The sequence below is a fragment of the Zonotrichia albicollis genome, chromosome Z (assembly GCF_047830755.1).
Source record: "Zonotrichia albicollis isolate bZonAlb1 chromosome Z, bZonAlb1.hap1, whole genome shotgun sequence".
In the NCBI taxonomy this organism is placed as follows: domain Eukaryota; kingdom Metazoa; phylum Chordata; class Aves; order Passeriformes; family Passerellidae; genus Zonotrichia; species Zonotrichia albicollis.
This window is the reverse complement of record NC_133860.1, coordinates 64,076,593-64,086,694: the sequence shown is the minus strand read 5'-3', so window position 1 is coordinate 64,086,694 and position 10,102 is coordinate 64,076,593. Positions and strand designations below refer to the sequence as shown.

Here is a 10,102-nt window from a genome sequence, read left to right as displayed (position 1 = left end):
GCTTCAAGTAGGCATGACTGGGGAATCTAAATACACTTCTCTGTCTCCATGCATTTTAATAAAATCAATTGTAAAGCTGACTGAATTGGCCTAGTGTCTGTAAACTACATAATGGAAATCATAATGATGTCCCAGGATACATACACAGTGATAGCACTGTGCAGGTCAGTGACTGGAGGCAAAAAAGCTGTTGGATTTGGAAGGTCCAAAACTTGATCTGGACAAAAAAATCCCACAGAAATAATGACAGTGCTGCATGTAAATGGGAGGGACAGAGAAAGAACAAGAATGGGGATCACCTGAAGTGTGTCAGACATGCAGAAGATCAGGTTCACAGTGTTCCAGATAAAGATTCCCATCTATCTGTCAGTGCTCCTTCTGGACTGAAAGCCTGTCATGGTTTGGGCCTGGCACAAAGCCAGTGCCCCCATGAGAATACCCTCTCACTGGTGTCTGCTGTGAGATGTGACCAGGAATAAGCAAAGCAGGCTCCTGCTTAGAAATAAAGAAGAATTTATTACCTAAACTACAAGAAAAGAAGAAAAAAAACATAAGGGAAAAAATGAAAACCTTGCAAAAGCATTTTCCTTCTCCCCCCCACCAAACTTCCCAATGCAAAACATTCCCCCAGATCACCAACTCTCAGTCCGGCACCACCCTTTAGAATACTCAATCTTCATTTCATGAAGAGGAGAGGAGTCCTTCTTGCACCATAGGCTTCCCCTGGAAACATGTTGAAACCTCGTGTGCCTCCATGTCACTCAGCACCGCCTGGAAAGTCCTTTTGCCATGGTGACATCTTCCTTCCATGCCCAGTGCTCTCACCACTGTGCATGGACCAGAGCTGCTTCTAGGCTGTCTTTCAAGGATGCCTTGTCTCACTCCACAAAGGCACAGTCTCTCCTTCGGGACATCTGTACCCCCAAATTTTTCACCCCCTGGGGCTGAGGGGTACCCACATTGAACCCTCCCGGTTCTGAGGCACTGCCTCCCTCTAAATGCAGTATCTGTGTCACAGGAATAAAAATGGTTCAGTCTATGGCCACACAAGAAAAGTCCAGCCAAAAGGCCACTCCGTCATCTCTCCCCCCACTCAAGAGTCTTCTGCACTTCCCTCGTGGCCTATTCCTTCTTATCTCATCTCTTATCTCTCTTCTCATTCAGCTTCAGGAGGATCAGCATTTGCAAGGTCTCGATCTCCCACGCTGCTCTGGCCGGGCACTTTCTCACCGCACTCCCCCCTTCTCCTCCTGGGCCAGTCGCTATCAAATTCAGATGCCGGCTCTCCCTCTCTCTCTCTCCTGGGAGGGTTGGGGGGGGGGTGGCTGCCTGATCTCTCTTGGGGCTGCTCCTCCACCCTTCCATTCTCAAGGGCCTCCTCATCCCCATCTCTGTCCAGGCCCAGGCCTACTGCAGGGCTGCCCCTCCCCCGCCCGCAGCAGCCCCTGGAAGGGGAAGGGAGATCCGACCTCTTTCCCTCGAAGTCCCAAGAGAGCTTGCCAGGGATGCAGCTCTGGTTTTTAACCCCTGTGTTTTCTCAGAGGTGGATCTAATCCTCAGTGGTCATACCAAATGCCAGTCTTAAAATCTGAGCATCCACTGGTGGCCTGATGGTAGCGACCAAAGCATCCCAGAAATCTCATTTCCGGTCCACCCACTACAAAGCCCTATGACAAATTTGAACCATTTTTTTTTTTTCAGTGAAACCCTTCAGATATTGCAGTAAGATTTTTATTTGGAACTTCGAAAAGCAGTGGCATTTTAATTTTTCCAGAATTTTGTTGCTGTTTTCTAAAATTTTCACCTTGCTGGAGAAGAGAAAGAGAGAAAGAGAGAGAGAAAGAGAGAGAAAGGAAGGTTCAGGGAAGGTTCGGGAAGGTTCGGGAAGAGAAGAGAAGAGAAGAGAAGAGAAGAGAAGAGAAGAGAAGAGAAGAGAAGAGAAGAGAAGAGAAGAGAAGAGAAGAGAAGAGAAGAGAAGAGAAGAGAAGAGAAGAGAAGAGAAGAGAAGAGAAGAGAAGAAAAAGAAAACCCTCTCCAAAACATTTTTTTTTCTCTCAGCTTTAAGTCATTCTTTGACTGGTGAAAACTGTCCAGATCCACTTGAAGGTCTGCAGTGGGATAAACAGAGAGAGACAAATGAGAATGGAGAGATCAAGAAACATTTTCATTCCACTGGACATATAAGTTATGCTTAAAGAAGACAAAATAAGATTAAAGGGTGTTTCAAAATACAGATGTCTTGTACTGAAGAAAGGGCTCTGCTGACATTAATTTTAAAAATCTGTATTCTTCACAAAATATTTACTGAACTTTAACAGTTTGAAAGAAGCAGTTTGACTCTACTATTACCTGAATGTCTGGAAGCTGCTTCTGCCCTAAGGCTTTGGTTGATTCAAAGGGTTTGGATACAGAGCTCTTGCAATTTCCCAAACCAATGTCATTAGAGTTCACATTATATGCTGTGGGTTCACATGGCAACTGTACTCAATGAACGACTGTATCTTTACCTTTGCTCAGGAGATGATAGGTCCTCTACTTGCATCTCTGTAGACAGAGATGGGATTGGCAGAGGCATAACAAGGGGCCCTCTAAATATTGTCCCAAGACACCATAAAGAAATGCTGTGTAGCCGGATGCAATTTTCAAATCCTAATTTCACCTGTGTATCCAGGTGTCTAGTTTCACAGAATCTGGTAGTTAAAGGCAAGGGGTGCCCTTTGAGCTCATCAGAGTTCCCTTGGACATGATCAACCATACACACACGAGAAATGCTGTTACTGACAGAAGTGTCCAGTGGGAATCCCCCAGTAAAAACTGTATAAATATTGCAGCTACATATTAAGAGAGGATGTTGAGGCTGAAGAAAGGAAAATGATGCATTGAGTGGCCATTAATTAACCAAATTCTATGCAAGTTATGGGGCACCCACACAAAGAAGTGGTCTTTGCCCCCAAGCTGCTATGGTATTATTATTAGTATGCTGAATTCATACAGAAGTTTTTGTGAAGAGAAATATTAATATATATACTAGAGGCCCCTGGCAATTTCTTCTGCTAAAAAGACCATTCCCACTACTCGCAATGAATTTCTGATCATTACCCTGACAGGTACTAAAGGATACGGAATGGATGGTTATGTTTCTGTGCTTAATATTTCACTGCATTAGAAATGTCATGATGCCTAACAATTAAGTATTTTTCATCTAATTCAGCTCAGTTCATTAAGGTGCTTAGTTAGAATCGTAATTCTTCCCTCAGCCATCAATCTGCCAGGTGTAATGATACACAGCTAGTTTCTTCTCCTTCACTGATATTTTCCTGAATATTTTTCAGTTGCATATTTTCAGTGAGATTAGACAGAAAACACTAGAGATTTCTGATGGCTGAGAGATTTTGTCTGTGACAAAAATGCATACAATAAAATGTGATTAATTCCTCAGTATGTGACCATGCATACTGCAGTTAGCACTTTACCAAGTTTCTACAAAGGAGATCAAGACCAAGAGTAAGCTAGAAAACAGACTTTTTAATTCTACGGAAAAAGCACCAAATTTTCAAATATCAATTTATTCTGTCCTGAACTGGAATGAAAACACACATAAGCAGCAGGATTGAATTTGTTTAATAATTTAATTTGTGGAAAAAAGCCCAGATAGTTGGGAGGCCTGGAAATCTGGGAGCTGTGCAAACTAAGTAACAAACCAATCTACCTAATGGCCTCACCAGGCAAACCAGATGAATGACTGGAATACCTACTCCTGAATTTGTCAAGTCTGTTGAAGACAAAACAAGTGCTACACAAGACTGAAAGTATATAGAAAGTGTGGCAATCTTTATTCCTTGAAGATTTTCTAACAAGGGCCTTTGCAAAACTGGGATGATAGGAAGGAGCAAATGAAGTCCTGATGAACTGCTGTGAATAAAGACAATGGCCCAAAAGCGTGTTCAGTTGCACTAACTACTAAGGAAAGAAGTGGAGCAGAGAATTTTATACCAGCAAAGCATGGCAGTGGTGATGAGGCACTGAAACAGGTTGCCTAGAGAAGGCCTCATTCCTGAAATTGTCCAAAACCAGGTTTGGTAGAACTTAGAGCAGCTTACTGTAGTGGAAAATGTCCTTGTCACAGCAACGTGCTAAGAGCTGAGTGATCTTTACAGTCCCTTCCAACCCAAGCTATTCTTGGACAACCAGCTGGAGAAAGTGAAGGTATCAGGGGACATGCAGGGGAAAACGGCAGAATACAGGGACAGACAGAAAAGCTTATAAATTAGATGCTTTTGTATGGATATGTGCAGTGTGAGAATCTTTATTTTCCCAGCTGTGGCAATAAATTAAGGAAAAGAAACACTCAGACTTAAATCTGGGCAATTACCTTTGCTGAAAACAATAACCAGAAACAAATCTGGTCAGTGACACCAGCTAATGAGCTTTAAGAATCTGTAGGCAAACCTGGAAATTTGCAAAAGACAAGGATGTAAAGTTCAGGCTCCGGGATGCTGCAGTGGGTCAGTGAGACTATGCCAGCCATGGAGGAGATGTGCAGGGAAGAGGGAGCAGGGAGGAACAAAGAGCTGGGATGGGCAGACAAGGGGCCAGAAGGGGCCTGCAGCCTGTGAGCTGCAGCTGCTCAGTGGCTTGTCTGGCGAGCCCTGCAGCTGATCACCACAGTGTAACCTGCCGCTCTCATCCTCCTCCCCTCGGCCCTCATTCCCCGCGCCGGGCAGTGAGGGCTGCGAGGGCTCGGTGCGGCTGCGGGGGAGCAGCGTGTGAGGCCCGGCAGCGGCTGCCGCGCTCAGGCCGCGGCCGTGGTGCCTGTGGCCGGGCTCTTGGCTTCAGAGTGACTGAGGGGGCTCTCAGGGCCGGCAGCTGGAGCGAGGGGCGTCTTTAACCCCCAGCACTGCGGCAGGAACTGTCTGTACCCTGAAAACCAACTTCTGGGGTGAGCAGTGCTCGTGCAGGTCTCAGCACTGTCAGCTGGAGTTGGAGCACGGGTCACACACAGGTGCCAACTGCTGGAGGGGTGGTGAGTGTTTGTACCTTCCCCAAAACCTGCTGTGCATGGACGGAGAGACAGACATAGAGAAAGATATTGTGTCTGTGTATCTGTGTGTCTGTGTGTCTCTGTGTGTGTGTGTCTGTGTGTGTGTGTGTGTGTGTGCACCCACTGGCAATCTTCAGGCTGACACCAGCAGATGAGCAGGGGAGACAGCTCCGAGCTGGGCTATCAGGTGAGTGGACAGTCCCTGCTGGTATGTGAGTGTGGTGTGCCTGTGGGACAAGTGGGACATAAGTGCTCTGTGTCTGCAGTGGGCACCAAGCTGGACCAGCAGCGAGTCAGGGCAGGAATGGGGAAGGGATGCTGGGCACGCACAGGCACCATGATGTACATGTCATATCCACAAATGTGTGTGTACGTGTGAACTGCAGGAGTCTGGTGTTAGCAAAGGCAGCTAAGTCACTGACAAGCTAATGAGCATTGGTCTGAGGCAGTAGCAGGCTTAGGATTATAGCTCTCCCACCACAATTTGTACTGGCCAACAGACTGTTTACTGTTGTGGATGTTTAATGAGTCTCTAGAAATGGGAGGCAATCTTCCTGCAAGACATTTGAGTTCAGAATTGTGAGATTTTAATTATGACTAGTAAGTCCTATTATATTGTGCCATATCATGCTGAAGAACACCTCAGGAGATGCTAAAAATTGAATTTCACCAGGAGAGATAAATCCAGGAAAAAAACCACACATGAATGTGAATATTGAATACTGTTATTAAACTTCTTCTAACTATGTTCCTCTTGTCTGTCACAGATTATTTGACTTTAATTTAGTGGAGTTAGCAAGATATCTTTGCAAAGAATCATCACGATTATTGAAAAATTTGGAGATAGGCTATGAGAAAAATATCATAGACAGGAAATTGGTATAAAAATCGGAATTAATAGACAGGAAAACTCCATCCCAATAAAGAAAAATAAATCACAAGAGGTCCAATGATCTGTAGTCTCTGTAAAGCTTTGGCTGTTGTCACGAGTCTTTCTTTATTGAAATTCCTTGGTAGAATTTTAAATATGATGATCTTAGTTAGCTTGAAGTTGGAATGATTGCCACCAGCTGTGCTATCAATATGATGGGGAAAATGACTCCTTCATTTATATGTGACATTTAAGATATTCGTGATCCTGCATGCATATATAGACAGATAAAAATACACTCAAGGCTGATAATAAAAATAAAATGTAGTTACAGAGGACTGTATGCTTAAGGGGGAAAAAATCAAGTCCTGTTAAAAATCCTACCACATTTAAAACATGTTTCATTTTGAGAATAATTTTTAAGTTTTGAAAGCCATATCCAGCATCTAGACAAAAATCTAACAAAACCCTTTCCTGAGTAAACTGAAAATGGAAAGAGTCAATGGATACACAGCCAGAGTCTCCCTTCTCATAGGCTAAGAAGAATAAAAGCAGCTTCTTTGAGAATAAATCAGTAGTCCTAGAGCTCTTCCTGGTTCTCCTGAGGCTCCCTCTCAACAGACATTCTGTGATTACCTGTAATAAATAAATCCTCTTCCTTAATAGCAAAACTGACGTGAATGAAATAGCCTACTAATTCATTCCTTAAGGAAGAACAATTAGGGATAGCTATTTTATAAACAATATACAGGTAAGGCTGAAAGTACCTCTCAGAGGAACCTGAGTGTTTATTCAGTTTATTGAGAAAGAAACTGGAGCCCTGTGAAATAAAGTGACTTGACTGAACCGAGTGGCAGGCTGAGAAACACCTCCTACATTGCTATTGCTGTAATCAGACTATTGTCTGACTACAAAAATAATTTTTTCCAGCATTTTTTGCATGCAGTGGAGAGTGCAGTTTTGAGTTTTTTGATTCCTAGGAGGGTCACAGAGAAATCGTATTTGTGGGTATACCCACTTGCAGAAGAATCCTGGAACCACCAGAGACCAAACCTCTCTGTGGTCACTTCTAGAACCTCAGATATGGCAGCTCCTTTCCTCTTCCATAATATCTAACAATGTCCCTGTGCTAGGCAGCTAGCCTCACCTCTAAGAGAGTGAGACATGATTTTTGTTTCTCATTTTCAACCAGACAAATGTAGGTTGAATTCAAACGCAGTCAATAAGGTTGCACATAGCAACCATATTTTTCATTATTTCAACCTTATTTTTCAACCAAGCATTTTCCATCCACAACCTATTGTATTGACCACTGCTATAAAGGCTGCTGCATATTCATAGGCACACTTAATTTCCTTCCTAACTCATTGGAAAAAACCCACTCTTACCTACTTTACAAAGCAAATAATGTTAAGGGTTGCAAAGAGGATTGGTAAAGAAATTTACTTTGCTCTCAAAAGCTCTGTTTGGTCCCTACTGTGCAAAGACATGCCTCTTACATTTTCCATAGCAACAGAAGTTCTGTGCAGTCTGCTCTACACAGTTCTTTGTGAGGATCAACAAAAGCTAGAGGCAGGATGCCTGGGTCAAAGCTAGAGCTGCTTAGGCTTAATGCACTAAAAGCATTCTTATGGATGCTGCTGTAAAAGCATGAACTGGAATGATTAGAGAAGAACTGCTGAGAGGAGATGCAAAATCATAATGCAAAATCATAATGAGTTTTGGCCTGGTAAATGCATAAAAATGCCACTAGGCCACCTGAATACTGTTCATTCAGGAGTCACTTAGCCCTGTGAGGGAATTAGACAGCCTAAAAGAGGATGTGAAAGAACTTCCCTCTGATCTTTGAGAGTGCAGAATCTAGTAAGACATTTCCAAGCTCTAGCTCCAGCTCAACCATGCTCCGAGGGCTCTCCAGACAGAGAAAGATAACTGAGTCTTACACATATTTTCAAAATCAGCTGACAAAACGTAATCTACTCATGTACGAGTGGGAAACAGTTCTGCAAGAAGCTGGTCCCTGCTTCCATTCCTCCCTTCCCACACAGATCTTCTCACCTCGAGGTCATCAGCAAGAAGAAAGAAGATGATGATGTTTCCCATTTCTCACTATGGAAATGGGAGGGGTCCTTAGATTTCCACTGCTGTAACACTGTTTATGGCACATCCTTTTGTCTCTGATTCATAACTTCATTACCATTAAGCCATACTAGTGTTACCTTTCCCATCCCTGCTTTAAGGATGTGATCTGAAGGCAAGCCAAGAGAAATGTTTCAGAAGGCAAATCAGTGTGATGTGTTGCTTTGCACAGTGGCTGGTCACAAGGCACCTACAGCAGTGAGGCTGCAACATAAAGTCATGACCACAGGCAAAGCCCCAGTTATTTTTGCTGTCTTTCTGCAATTTTGTGTGTATGTCTGAAAGATCACAGATGATTGACAATAGCACCTCCAGAAAATGAAACAACCCTCTCTTTCTTGCCTTCCACCCTCTCTCTTTAATACTCTTTATAGGATTGCCAGAAATGGCATTCCATAATAAAAGTCTTTCAGCAGATAAATAGAACGGAGCAAGGGATAATGTTGAAGGAAAGCCACATTGCAAACACTTTATCTCACTTTATTTCTTTTTCTATCTTTGAAAAAAATGTTAAAAGATTTATTTCCAGGTTGTCCTCCCTAGTCCCTCTGACAAAGGCTAGCAAAAAGAATAGTACAGAACAGACAGGGCTGCATCTGAGCTCCATATCTTACATTGTCTCAGAAACACCCACATCCCCAGCCTACATAATACAACTTTTGGAGAGCTGTTCTGCAATGGCTCTTCCATCTGCCTTTGCATAGCCTCCTGCTCCACGGTCTCAGAGCTCCCTCACCTGACAGGTTCTCCTTTCTTCATTCCTACCACCCCTATCAAGAGACAAATCTCCATTACACCTTCAAATCCACACAATTATTTTGCCACAGTGGCCCAAACCTAGGGATCCTTCACTATTGTAGCCAAGGTTTTGGCCCATTCTGCATGAGTGAGAGTGTGAAGGTAAGCTGAAAAGAGGTGAGGTGAAAGAGATTGAGGTGGTACAGATCTTCTTCTGGTCTTAATAAGAAAGGTCTGACAAAAAATGGCTTAATAAAAGAGCTGCTTTAATAAGACAGAAACAAGGGAGAAATATAGATAGCAAGTAAATCTTGTGTCACTTGAGATGCTGAGAACCCCATGTCTGTGGAGCGTTGAGGGGCCCCTGGATGCTCAGGTTAGCTGTACTGTGGAACACTAACTCCTTGAGGCACAACAGTTTCCTAAGCACAGCCAAGGAAGGACCCTACCAGAAGATTTTCTTACCAGCATGCTGATAAGTATTCTATACTCTTCTTCCACATTTTCCACCCTATGCTTTGTAACTTCTGTTTGGCTCACCAGCTTCTGTAGCAAGCAATATCTTCTTTGCATGCTGATTATGTGCCAAGAAAAAAATCATTTCCTTTAACACAGTCTGTAAGATTTCTACTGGGCATAAGGTGGACACCTGATTTCACAATTACCCATCACTAATGTGATGCCTTTAGCTTAGTCATGAATCTTAACTAGACACTAGAGCAGGCCCAGTTTTGCAGTGTGCATTTAAAATCTGGCAAAACAGGAGGTGTGCATGTGTAAGTTACCCTCTGTAAGCGCTCTGTGCCATGAGAGGAACACCCCATTGTTCTGAAGATGTTTCATGCAATCACTGTAGTAAGTTTGGTGATGATGAGCTTGTACTCTCATTTCATTCATTATTGCTTTGTTCTCCAGAAATTTTCTTTAGCATATAAACAAACTACTTGGATTTTGCTTTGTAAAAAAACAAACATGTTGCTTTATGTAGCTTATTATATGAGAGCCTTTGCAGGTTTTTTTTTTTTTTTAACATCATTAGCAGATTTATTTTTATCATATTTTTAGGAGAAAGTTATTGCTTGCCATGGAAGCTCTTACTCTTGAAAGGGTTATTGCTGCACTGGGAATCATATTGACCATAATAAATTTTTAAAAAAGTCACAGACCAAAAGTGAAAAAAATACAAAGTCAAAATGTTAAACTGCTTTCTGCTGCTTGCATAAGACATGTATTTTAGACTTTCAGAGTTCTTCTGGAATTTTCTAACTCTGGCTTTGCACACCCTAAAAACCTGAGCCATGTATGCTTGGATC

General features: G+C 42.8%; 1 long non-coding RNA gene across 2 annotated transcripts in view; it reads left to right on the top strand.

The window, feature by feature from the left end:
- Nucleotides 1-3,402: 3,402 nt before the first annotated feature.
- The window catches only part of LOC141727232 (uncharacterized), a 65,343-nt gene continuing 58,643 nt past the window's right edge, over nucleotides 3,403-10,102 (top strand). For both annotated transcript variants that reach the window (XR_012578287.1, XR_012578286.1), the window contains exon 1: nucleotides 3,403-5,023. This is a non-coding gene — a long non-coding RNA (uncharacterized LOC141727232). The remainder of the gene's footprint in view (nucleotides 5,024-10,102) is intronic.